Source organism: Nematostella vectensis, chromosome 13, assembly GCF_932526225.1.
Source record: "Nematostella vectensis chromosome 13, jaNemVect1.1, whole genome shotgun sequence".
In the NCBI taxonomy this organism is placed as follows: Eukaryota; Metazoa; Cnidaria; class Anthozoa; order Actiniaria; family Edwardsiidae; genus Nematostella; species Nematostella vectensis.
The window spans coordinates 5028758-5039176 of NC_064046.1; the positions used below are offsets into that span (position 1 = coordinate 5028758).

Genomic DNA, 10419 nt, shown 5'->3' on the forward strand with positions numbered 1-10419 from the left:
AGCAAGGATATAACCATTCATGGTCTTGTCCATTTGAACTTTTTCAAGATCAGAAACAGTCTCATTCTGTTTAATCATGGTCCACTTCGACAATCTGTGAATAACTGGACGAAACTTGTCGACGAAATGGACGATTACTTGCAGTCGCTTGACCTGGTTGAATATGGACAGTCTTTTCTGTAGCTATGTGGTTAATTTGTAGCGTGTTGTCACCGCTTGATATCTATATTAAGTATAAAGGACTTATCGACCGCTTGAAGGGTTTGTTATAAAACGATTGACTCAAAGTGGACATGTTCTACTATTATTAACTTTTATTCAAGAGGACCATAATGCCATGTATACGGTATACATACTATTTAAAGCTCCCACAACTACCTTCCGATGCTCTCTGTAAATTTACCATGCTCTCTGATGCTCCCCGTAAATTTACCATGCTCTCTGATGCTCTCCGTAAAGTTACCGTGCTCTCTGTGCCCTTCGTAAATTTACCATTCTCTCTGATGCTCTCCGTAAAGTTACCACGCTCTCTGGTGTTCTCAGTAAAAATAACCATTCTCTCTGATGCTCTCCGTAAATTTACCATACTCTCTGATGCTATCCGTAAATTTACCACTCTCTCTGATGCTCTCCGTAAACTTACCACGCTCTCTGATGCTTCTCGTAAATTTGCCATGCTCTCTGATGCTTCTTGTAAATTTACCATTCTCTCTGATGCTCTCCGTAAATTTACCACGCTCTCTGATGCTTCTCGTACCAACAGACCGAGGTAAATTTACAGAAAACATCAGAACAAGATAAATTAATGAGGAGCATTAAATAAATTCACGAGGAGAATCGGAGCAATGAAACTTACTGGAAGAATCAGAAGTGACGCACTCCGAGCTGCTCATATCGCTGGCGAACGAACAACGCCGACGCGCTAGCCGTGATAATCGCAGGGAACGACATACGGAAATCAAAAATAAATAAATCTGACACACGAAAACCTTCTGGCTGATCCTTAAGAGCTGGATAAGTTGCTTTTTTGTTGTTAATTTGCGCCAACAGCTGGAGTGCGCGCTACTTTGGCACCCAAAAAGTTATGTGATCAAGGTTAGTGCAAGTTGCCTATCATCATTAGCTAGCTAAAGTTAGAGTTCAGGGGCCGGTTCCTGAATAGTCGATTAGCGCTAACCCAGAGTTAAACTAACCCTAACCACGATTAAATTTTTACCCAAGATTAGTTCCGTTCCCGAACTCTGGGTCAGTTTGGAGGTAAAATCTAACCCTGCTCGCGAGTTGGGTTAACTCGCTAACCTACTGTTTAGTTGGCGTAACACAGGCCTCCCAAACTTTGTAGTAGAACTAAAGCTTCATAAAATAAAGTTTTCGACAAAAAAGACGTTACACAAAACAATGTAGGGATCAAATATCCTAACATTTCGCTTTATTGTGTGACCTTTGTTGCGATGCTGACTTGAAAATTGTGCTGGGACAGACAGAAAGTTACATGAAATTTATACTGGAAATGAATCTGTCTCGCTAGTGTCACGCACCAACTCGAATCCTGCAAATGACACTTATTTGGCAATAAAATGGAGGTAATTACAGGTGATGTAGAGGTGTTTTGGGGCTTTCCCGCGAAAATAAAATCACCAAAGGTAAATTTAAGTTTTCTGTTGATATACTGGGTACCCTGTGTGAATTTTACTCCTCAAACCAGTTTTTCATTCGTTTAATCCAGGGTTAGTAATTCGGGGGATTACTTGGCTTTCGGGAACGGTGAGTTACCCGTCGGTTAGCTAACCTACGATTAGCGAATTTTAACCCGGGATTAGGCGATGATAGAGGGTTAAGTTAATCGGCCTTTCAGGAACGGGCCCCAGGTACTTCAGGCTTCAGTAGTTGGAAAGTGAAAATCATAGTCACGTGACGGGAGTTGCGTGACAGATGCTTGAGTCTCTGCAGCTGATCTCCCATAGCAACATCTTGTCTCCCATAGCAACATCTAAAAAAACGTTTTTAGAACCAATATCATTAAACTCTTTTATTAACGGGAACTAGGTTTGAGCGTATCCTTTGACCCTGAATGACTGTGTGTCTTCACATCTTATAAACTTATTATGTGAGCTTGAATTGTGACATAAGTAGTTTCAATGAAAATAATGTTGTAGACAGGGGTGACCACTCTATCTTTTAGGTTATAAAATCCTACAAACCGCTTTCCCTTATGGGGTATTCAAAAATTATTCCACCTTTGTTATCCCTAAGGGGTCCCCACACTAGTGGACCATGATATCCTAACAGAACAACTGGACATGAAAGTTGTCAGAAAAGAGATGTGCAGTATCAAAGAAAATCAGGAAAAACTGAAAAAATGTTTTTTAGTGCTTTTTAGCACTTATAAGGTTACAAACTGCATGGACCACTCCCATCTATCAAGAATTAAAAAAAATGCTGTTGACCACACCCAAAGAGTTAAAATTGATTTTGCTGACAATCACTCATCCCTGTTTGCTTTTTATGAAACCACCTAAATAAACAGAAATTAGATTACTGTCGAAAAAACTAATGAAAAAAGTATCCTCAATTTTATGCAGTCATTTTCATGTACACAGGAGATAATTAAGGAATTCTGAGCATATATCCATTTTTTCTAGAAAAACAAGTTTTTTTACAATTATTGTTGTTTTTGTCTATTTTTCAATGCTATAATGATACTTTTTTTATTGAAGATTGGAAAATATGAGGCAGGCCTTTGAAACTTGTTAGTAGATCTCTGCCTAATAAATACATAGGCCTATTAAATAATAGCATCCTTTTACAGTAAATGAAAGTCTGATGTTTATGCAAGTATGAAATGATTTTACCTGGTTTCCTTGACGCAAACATCCTGCAGCAAGATTCCTGCCATTCAGCTGAGGCTTCACTCTTTTGGGCAAGTGTGTATATTACTATCCACTGAAAACAGCTTGCCACCCTGGCTGCCATTCTGTTTCTGCTGCCTACATCATTCTTGTTGTGGCTATGGGCAAGTCACTTTATTTGAGGGGGGGGGGGGGGACTAGGGACTTTCAGTGAAACGAGTGGGATGCGCGAATCGCCCCTCCGGGCCTCCCAGCCCCGTCTTAGGCTTGGGAGGCGCGAATCCCCCCTCCAACCCCCCAGTCCCATTCCAGGCTGGGGACTTTCGGTGACACCGAAACGCGTTTCGCGTAGATTAATAATTGCTGGTTATTAATCTACGTCGGGACCACTTCGCGTAGATGGATACTTAGCGGAAGTAAATCTACGCAAAACACACTCCGCGTAGATGGGTAATTAGTGATGCTTAGCAATCATTAATCTATGTCGGGGACGCCAGCCCCTTGTGCTAGGACCTGAGGGCCGTGAAAACGAGGAACGTGGATTGGGCCGCCAACCTACGGAGCGCGGAATAACCGTTTTTCGGCCGTAAATTCAAAGCCGCTGGCGTGGCGTTTAAACCTGAGTTTTACTCGAACACCTCGCTCCCGAACTCCTCGCGAATTTCTCGCAGCCTCTTTTTCATCTTTTCGCGTGTCTCCAGGGAGGGCCCTTTTCTGGGTTTTTTCTCACGCGGTGCGAGGCCGTGTCGAGCTCTGATAGCGGACTTGAGCGCGTAGTATCTCTCTTGTTCCTGAAGTATTAGCCGAAACTCTTCGTCTGAGATATGCCCGTCCTGCAGAGCCTTAGAGACCAGCTCGCTGATCGAGTTTTTCTTACTCTCCGCTAAAACCATCGGGTCTTCGTGTTTAGCCACCTTGCTCGTAAGACCCCTAGAGACTATCCCTGCGCCTGCGCCCACGACACCGACCACAACAGCGACCCCTGTCAGCGGACGCCGATCAGAACCCCCATCCCACTCAAAGAGACCCCTACCCCGGCGCTGGAAAGCGCCCCTGCAGCGATGCCGGATGCCACAGACACAGCATCGGTAACGGCAAGGGCACGCTTATACTTTTTCCGCACCTGTCGATGATTCGTTATCTCGTTGTCTAGGACCGCCTGAGAGTCACATATTTTCTGGAGTCGGAAGCTTTGCACGTCGCCGCCGATGCTTGCCGGAGCGGTAGGCGTCATGTGCGTACCCTTCGGGGGGCAGACGCTGGGAAGCGAGGGGTATATGGCACCGCTGCTAACGTCGCTGTTTGCCATGCTTGTTATGTCGGACCTAGGTTAGCTCTAATACGAGGCGAACAGGCTTGCCCTTAAAGTCCACCCGTCTACCGCGGTCATCCCTGATCCATATTTGGATACTCGAGACAAACTCAGAGGAAGATGCTGAGGCACAAACGGGGATGTCGGGTCCATAGACGACTTTCTCGTGCGGCCTCCGCGGGTTTCTAGGCAAGCGAGAATGTTTGTAGGCTCGCCTAAGGAGAGGCATTGCGTGCGGTCTACAATATCGCAGCAGATGTAGAGGGCCTCTATTTTCGGCAAAGCCACCTTAAGTGCCCCCCCCCAAGGGTAGTGCGAGGCACCGCTCACCCAACTGATCGTCTTTAGCCTCTAGGCCAAATAGTGCGCAAAGCTCGGCATTCAGAAACGCAACGCCATTGGACATGAGCGCGATCTTCCCGGTGAGGGGATCCAGCTTCGAGGTCAGAATCTCGCTTTCAGCGCGGTTGATCGTTTCCACGATGGACTCGGCCGTGTGATGCCCGGCTGGCAGAGTAGCGATGGGCGAGAGGGAGGCTATAGTCGTTATCTGATGCTCCCGCTCGAAGTTATACCAGCTGTTAAACAGCGAGCACTGCCGGAGCGCCACGAAGCGTGGGCGCCTTATCGGCCGCTCGAAGAAGAGCGTCTGTTCGCCTTTGGTGAGCACAGTATGTAGGACCACCATTGTGTTGAACATAGCCCGCCTTCGTGTTTAATAGGGCTGAGCATGGATTGGGAAGGCTGGCGGATGCTGAACGAGGAGGCGATTCCCCGAAGGGAGGTGGAAAAGACGAAGAAGGCGGCAACTTCGGCGGGAGCCTCTATAGCCGAACATATCAAACACGCTATAGCCGAACAAGTCAAACGCGCAAAACCCGGTTTACCTAGGTCTCTGGCCCCTCGCGCAAAAGCTGCTCTACGCCGTGCCCGCGACCCCCGTGGAGAGCACGGCCTCAGACATCACCCCACAACTCACGCAGCTAGAGATACACGTGGCTGAGAACAAATCATTCACGACTAGGGCCCGAGACATATTCGAAGAGACAATAGTCACGCACAAGTCCGCCAAGGAGTCTCGCCGGTGGCTATCGGAGCCTTCCTATGGGTACTGGCCACAGCAACTCAACTTTGCGGTCTGGTGCGCAACCGCTGGATGCGGGGTGTCCCTAACCGACCCCGCTTTCGCCACGCTCCCCTCTGTCATCAGGGGATTTCTAAGGTTTCACGTCTACTTTACCACCCGGAGGATACTCTACGAGCTCGGCGCCCCCCTGCCTGGCGACAGCCCGTTCACGCAAAAAGGTAACCCCTACAAGAAGGCCGCTTTCGAGCGTCTATGTATAGAGTTCGGTTTGCCGCGTAAGCCGGACTTCCGATGGAAAGGCGGGCGGAACCACGGGCTAGGCGATGTGTTTGTGTTCTACCCGGGGGAGGGGTATCGCAACGTGCACGTGATCCGTGGCTACGACACGGCGGCGGACGAGTACCCGAGCCACCTCAATCTGTTTAGCGACGAAGGTGGGACGTACAATGGTGGGAAGCAGGTGGGTTACATACGCAACGACGACCACGGGGGCGTGCAATATAGCTGGTTTGCGCCTCCCAAAGGTGAGGGGCTGACAAAAGCAGGGCTAGGAAGACTCGATCGCTCGGTCGAGGCGTTCGTCTACACAGTGCTTGGCGCGCAGATAAACGTCCGTTCCTCTATCGCGGGGGCCGGTGGGCCGGCCATGGAGGCGCAGGCGGAGTTCACGAAGCTGCTTGAAGACGCGATCATAGAAAACGACATCGCTCAAAGCGTGCAAAAGAACCAGTTAGCCGTGCAGGAGGCCAAGGTGAGACTGAGTCTTGCGGTCGCACCAGGAGTGTGGCTGATGCCGAGCGATCTGGTGATAAACACGCAGAGCGTCGTGGGCTACAACAATAAGCTGCAGAAAGCCACAGATACCATGACGCTCGGCGCAAACGCGATCAACACCGAGACGAAGCCAGCCGGTGCTCATAACATGGCCGGTGGGCATCCTAGGGTGCAACACGTGACTGATCCGGGGATCGACCGCGAGGTGCGAAGCAAGGCTTCCGCCCCTGCGAAAGTGCACGCAGAGGGCGCGGCGCCTGCCTCCTCTCCACGTATGCATGCTGCGCATAGCATGACTGCCGCCGGAACGGCAAGCGCACCCGGACCGGGCGAAAAAGGTGACCACACCGCCCTCAAGGCGGGGTTGTCGGCACTCGCGGTGGCCGCGGCGTATTACTTGTTCTGATGATTGCTTTGCATTCGACGAACCAAGAACGCGGCTACGGCTAGAATGAGCAGCCACGCATTTTCGCCAAGGAATTTCACCGCTTCTCCTGCAGCCTTAAACACGAAGTTCGCGATGCTGCCTACTAGCCCAGGGAGAAGCTCGCCTAGCTTTTTCCCGATAGCCTTAAGCCTGTTACCGACCCCTCTGGTCACGGAGAAGAGCGACTTGCCGATCGCTACGGCCAACCCGATAGCGGTGACGGTAAAGCCGTACTTTTTGAAGATGGCTTTGATGCGCCCTCTTAGCGGCTTTTGGTTCTCGAGCTCTCGGTTTTCGCGTTCTAGTTCGTCAATCTCGGACAGCCTCTCCTCGTTGCGCTCACGGGCCTCTTGGCGGCGACTCTCTGACGTGTTAGGGTCGTCGATGGTCTCCCTGTCTGTGGCTACCACCCCTTGCAGCTCTTGGACTCGTTCTGTGTTCTCCTGGATGACCGTGTCTATCTTTGCCACGGACCCCATCGCCAGCTTGAAGCCTTTCAGCTTTGCAACGTCCTGTCGAACGCCACCGTCCTCATTGAACAGCTGTCTTGGTTTAGTCCAACCTCCTTTGTCGAGGTTGCGAAGCTGTGTTAGCGTCTTTCCCCTCCGGTCTGACTGGAACCGTATCAGATTCTCGTTAAGGTCTGGGTATTCCTCCCTGAGGGACTAGAGACCGAGTCTTGTCGCTGCACCCTCTGTGGTGAACGAGGTTTCGGCGGTCGTTTGCTTTGCGCTTCGCGTAGCCATGCTATTCGCAGCATGCATACGCAATGACGTGCTCGTCATTGGGATCGACTCCCCATCGTCGGGGTCAAACGGGATAAGGGGCGTCGTCTCGTCTTCCCCCGCTCCGCGATCGGCGGACGCACCCGGCAAGGTATCGTCAATGTCAACGTCAACATCACCCATGATGCGTGCGCATAACTCGTGCTATGCTATATTAGACATGTCTAACAGTCCGCACCATAGCCACGCGGCTTCGTACTTTATGTACATATACGTATACGATATATAATATACGTAATAGGGATGTCAGTCAGCGATAAACTTGACCCCCAACGAACACCCAGAACTCCTCTGGGGTTGAAAGCCGAGAGAACTGTTCACCGGGTCACTCTCAACCCGTCGACGGCCTCCCCAGGCGAGACGCTATATGTGGCGGTCCCAACGCTATCGGAAGGCGTCACGCTCGTGCCTGGCTCCTTGTGGGGCGGTTTCGATCTCTCCATCTCAGGCCAAGCAAATAATATCGTCGTGAACAACGTCGGCTGAAATCTCGCCTGAAAATCACGTTTGCAGGAGAAACGCCCCAGGACACCAACCGCTACGACGTCTTCAAGACGTATGAGGAGCTTTACCTGTCCAAGGTTGAGAGAGAGGACCGCCTGGAGCAGGGCATACAGTCAGAAAACATGCGCAAGCTTCGCTCCAAGGCTGGCGATAAAGCGACTAGTAACGCAAAGAAGAACGCTCTAAACGCCGCCCACGGGGCGAAGTACATCGTCCCGCTAGACCATTTTCTGCTGACGGACCACGGCGTACTGTACCCAAGGGCGCTTTCCGAGGCGCTGCTCTTCGAGATCACGCTCGCAACGGTTGACCAGGTAGTAGTCGGAAGCGATGCTACCAAATTATCCTATGGCATCAAAAATCTAGAGCTGGAATACGAAAGCCTGAGGGACGACAACCTCGCCCGGTCTGCAGCCGCCGCCTACCAAAACGGCACAACGTTCTTCTACGAGCAAGTGAACCTTCACAAGACCTTCGTTATTAGCAAAGGGACGGACAGCATAATCAACGAGAGTGTCAACCTACCGCGAAGGTCTATGAGTGGTCTGTTGCTCCTCTTTGTGGAGCCATACACGGCAGGGGCTCGCGACTCTGAGAAGTTCGTGTACCCCGACATCAAGAGCGTTCGCGTTACAATTGACGGCATGCCAAACAAGGTCTTCAGCCAGGGGCTGCGCCCCACGGATTTCTGGATGGAGGCGGAAAGGCGGTTCGTCCGCCGCTCCCCGGGGGGGCACAGCGGAGCGCCTGCCGCCCCAGCAATCGGCCTCGAGTCGTTCTATGGGGATAACATGTTTGCTCTATGGATCGACCTTCGAACGACGGACGACAGTGCTATTCATGGGGGTGGTCTCCGATTGGTCAATACCCGCGACGGTGTGCACCTCGAGATAAAACGCACGGCAAGCGGCACGGGTACCGTAAACTGTCACGTGTTTGTGATGGCCGACGCCCAAAGGAACCTTATGAACGGACAGCTAGAGTCCATACAATACTGAGCACAGACACGAAGTGCGCGAAGAGCTGCGGCAGCGCGGTATGGACCCGAAAAACATCCCATTTAACGCTTTCATCGTGGGCCCGACGTCATGCGGGAAGACCCGATTCAAAGTGGACCGGCTGCGCGGCCCTTTCCGGGGCAAGTTTGACTACATCGTACTCATGTGCCCTACCTTTGTCTACAACAAAATATACGACGGCTTCGGTGAGGGCGACAATCGTCTGTTTGTCATCACACCTGAGGCGGGTCAGATCGACATACTGCTGAGGTTTGTCTCCGCTCTCTTCGAAGGCACTAATACGCTAATCATACTCGACGACTGTGCGGCCTCGAAAGACGTAAAGAGGCGCTCTGACCAGCAAGTCAACTTGGCGTTCAGCGCGCGCCACGTGGGTATCAGCGTGTGGGTGATCACGCAGCAGCTCACCAGCATCACTAAGCCGTTCCGTGAGAACATCGCGGCCTTGGTGGTCTTTTATACCTCGAGCAAGGCGGACATGAAAGCTATCCTGCATGACTACGGCGCGGAGCTCTCAGAAGAGAAGATGAAAGAGTACATGAAGGCCCTCAAGACGAAAAAGTTCTCGAAGTTAGAGTTTTGCTTGCGTCACCCTTATACCATCGCCCTAGTTAAACGGTAAGCGCAGTAAACCACCGCCCACGTATGCCCTTGGGCATAACGCATTGATCACACGTGTTGCACCTTAGCCACGGTAGGGGGGTGCATGATGAGCGACGAATACTTTGAGAGTCTTCTTGAGGGGGGCGCCGCCGGCCTCCCGGCCGTCGGGTCGTTGGACTGCTCGACGCATCCTGCCGGAACGGCAACCCGAGGTGAGCAAACTGAGGTAGCAGACGCGAGGGAGAAACTCGCGATTCTCGTAGCCTCGGGGAAGTCGAGAGAAATGGTAGGCAAGGCCCTGACTCACGACGGCGTCAAACGCATGAGCGCCGAGGAGGTGAGGAAGTACGAGAAGCGATACGAGACCGCTCTAGCCAGCCGGACTACAGACGCCCTGGCAGACAGCTTTCTGAAGCTTACGACCAAGCTCGTAGGCATGGCGCTGCCGATAGACAGTGTGGTCGATCTTCACAATGACCTAGTGTCCGACTACATCATCAACAACGAGCTCCGCACATCGTGCGAAAGCCTGTCTCTACGCTGCGGTTGTTTCATGGCTTTAGCCGTAGGGGAGTTACACGTAGCACGTCATGTGAACACCGCCGGAACGGCAAGCGCTGACGCGCGGTGTCAACACGAGGTAGCAGTCGCGGGCTCACCAGTGGTTTGCCCGCAAACGCACAGTGGCGAGTCTGCGACTGCTACCTCGTGTTGACGTTCATTTGAAAGCTTTCCACTTCTTCAGCAACCAAGTAGTTGCATCACAAATGGAGGAACCTCAAGGAAGTACTAGTGCCCAGCATCTCGCGGAACCTGACAAACAAGCTGCTCATGAACCTGCACGTTGCAACACGTTGGATCGCCGGTCGGTAGCGAGCCGCAGGGACGCGAAGGCTTGCGCGCGCGCGTCGAAGGCATACACACACCAGTCCCGGAAAGCAGCTCTGCTTGGTCGGCTAGCTCGGTTATCGGGGTCGCTGGTCTTCTAGTGTCATTGATCGGCCTCTACACACGTAGGCGGGAGCTAGCTGCCGCGTTCACTCGTACACCAGCTGTTAA

The 10419-nt window shown here is 51.6% G+C and overlaps 1 long non-coding RNA gene across 1 annotated transcript; it reads right to left on the reverse strand.

Moving 5' to 3' along the window:
• Nucleotides 1-320: 320 nt before the first annotated feature.
• Nucleotides 321-3215, reverse strand: LOC125559157. Its single transcript, XR_007306388.1, has 2 exons — nt 2853-3215; nt 321-1990 (listed from the first exon to the last, which is right to left on the reverse strand). It is a non-coding gene; the product is annotated as an uncharacterized LOC125559157 (long non-coding RNA).
• Between the last annotated feature and the right edge of the window lie 7204 nt (nt 3216-10419).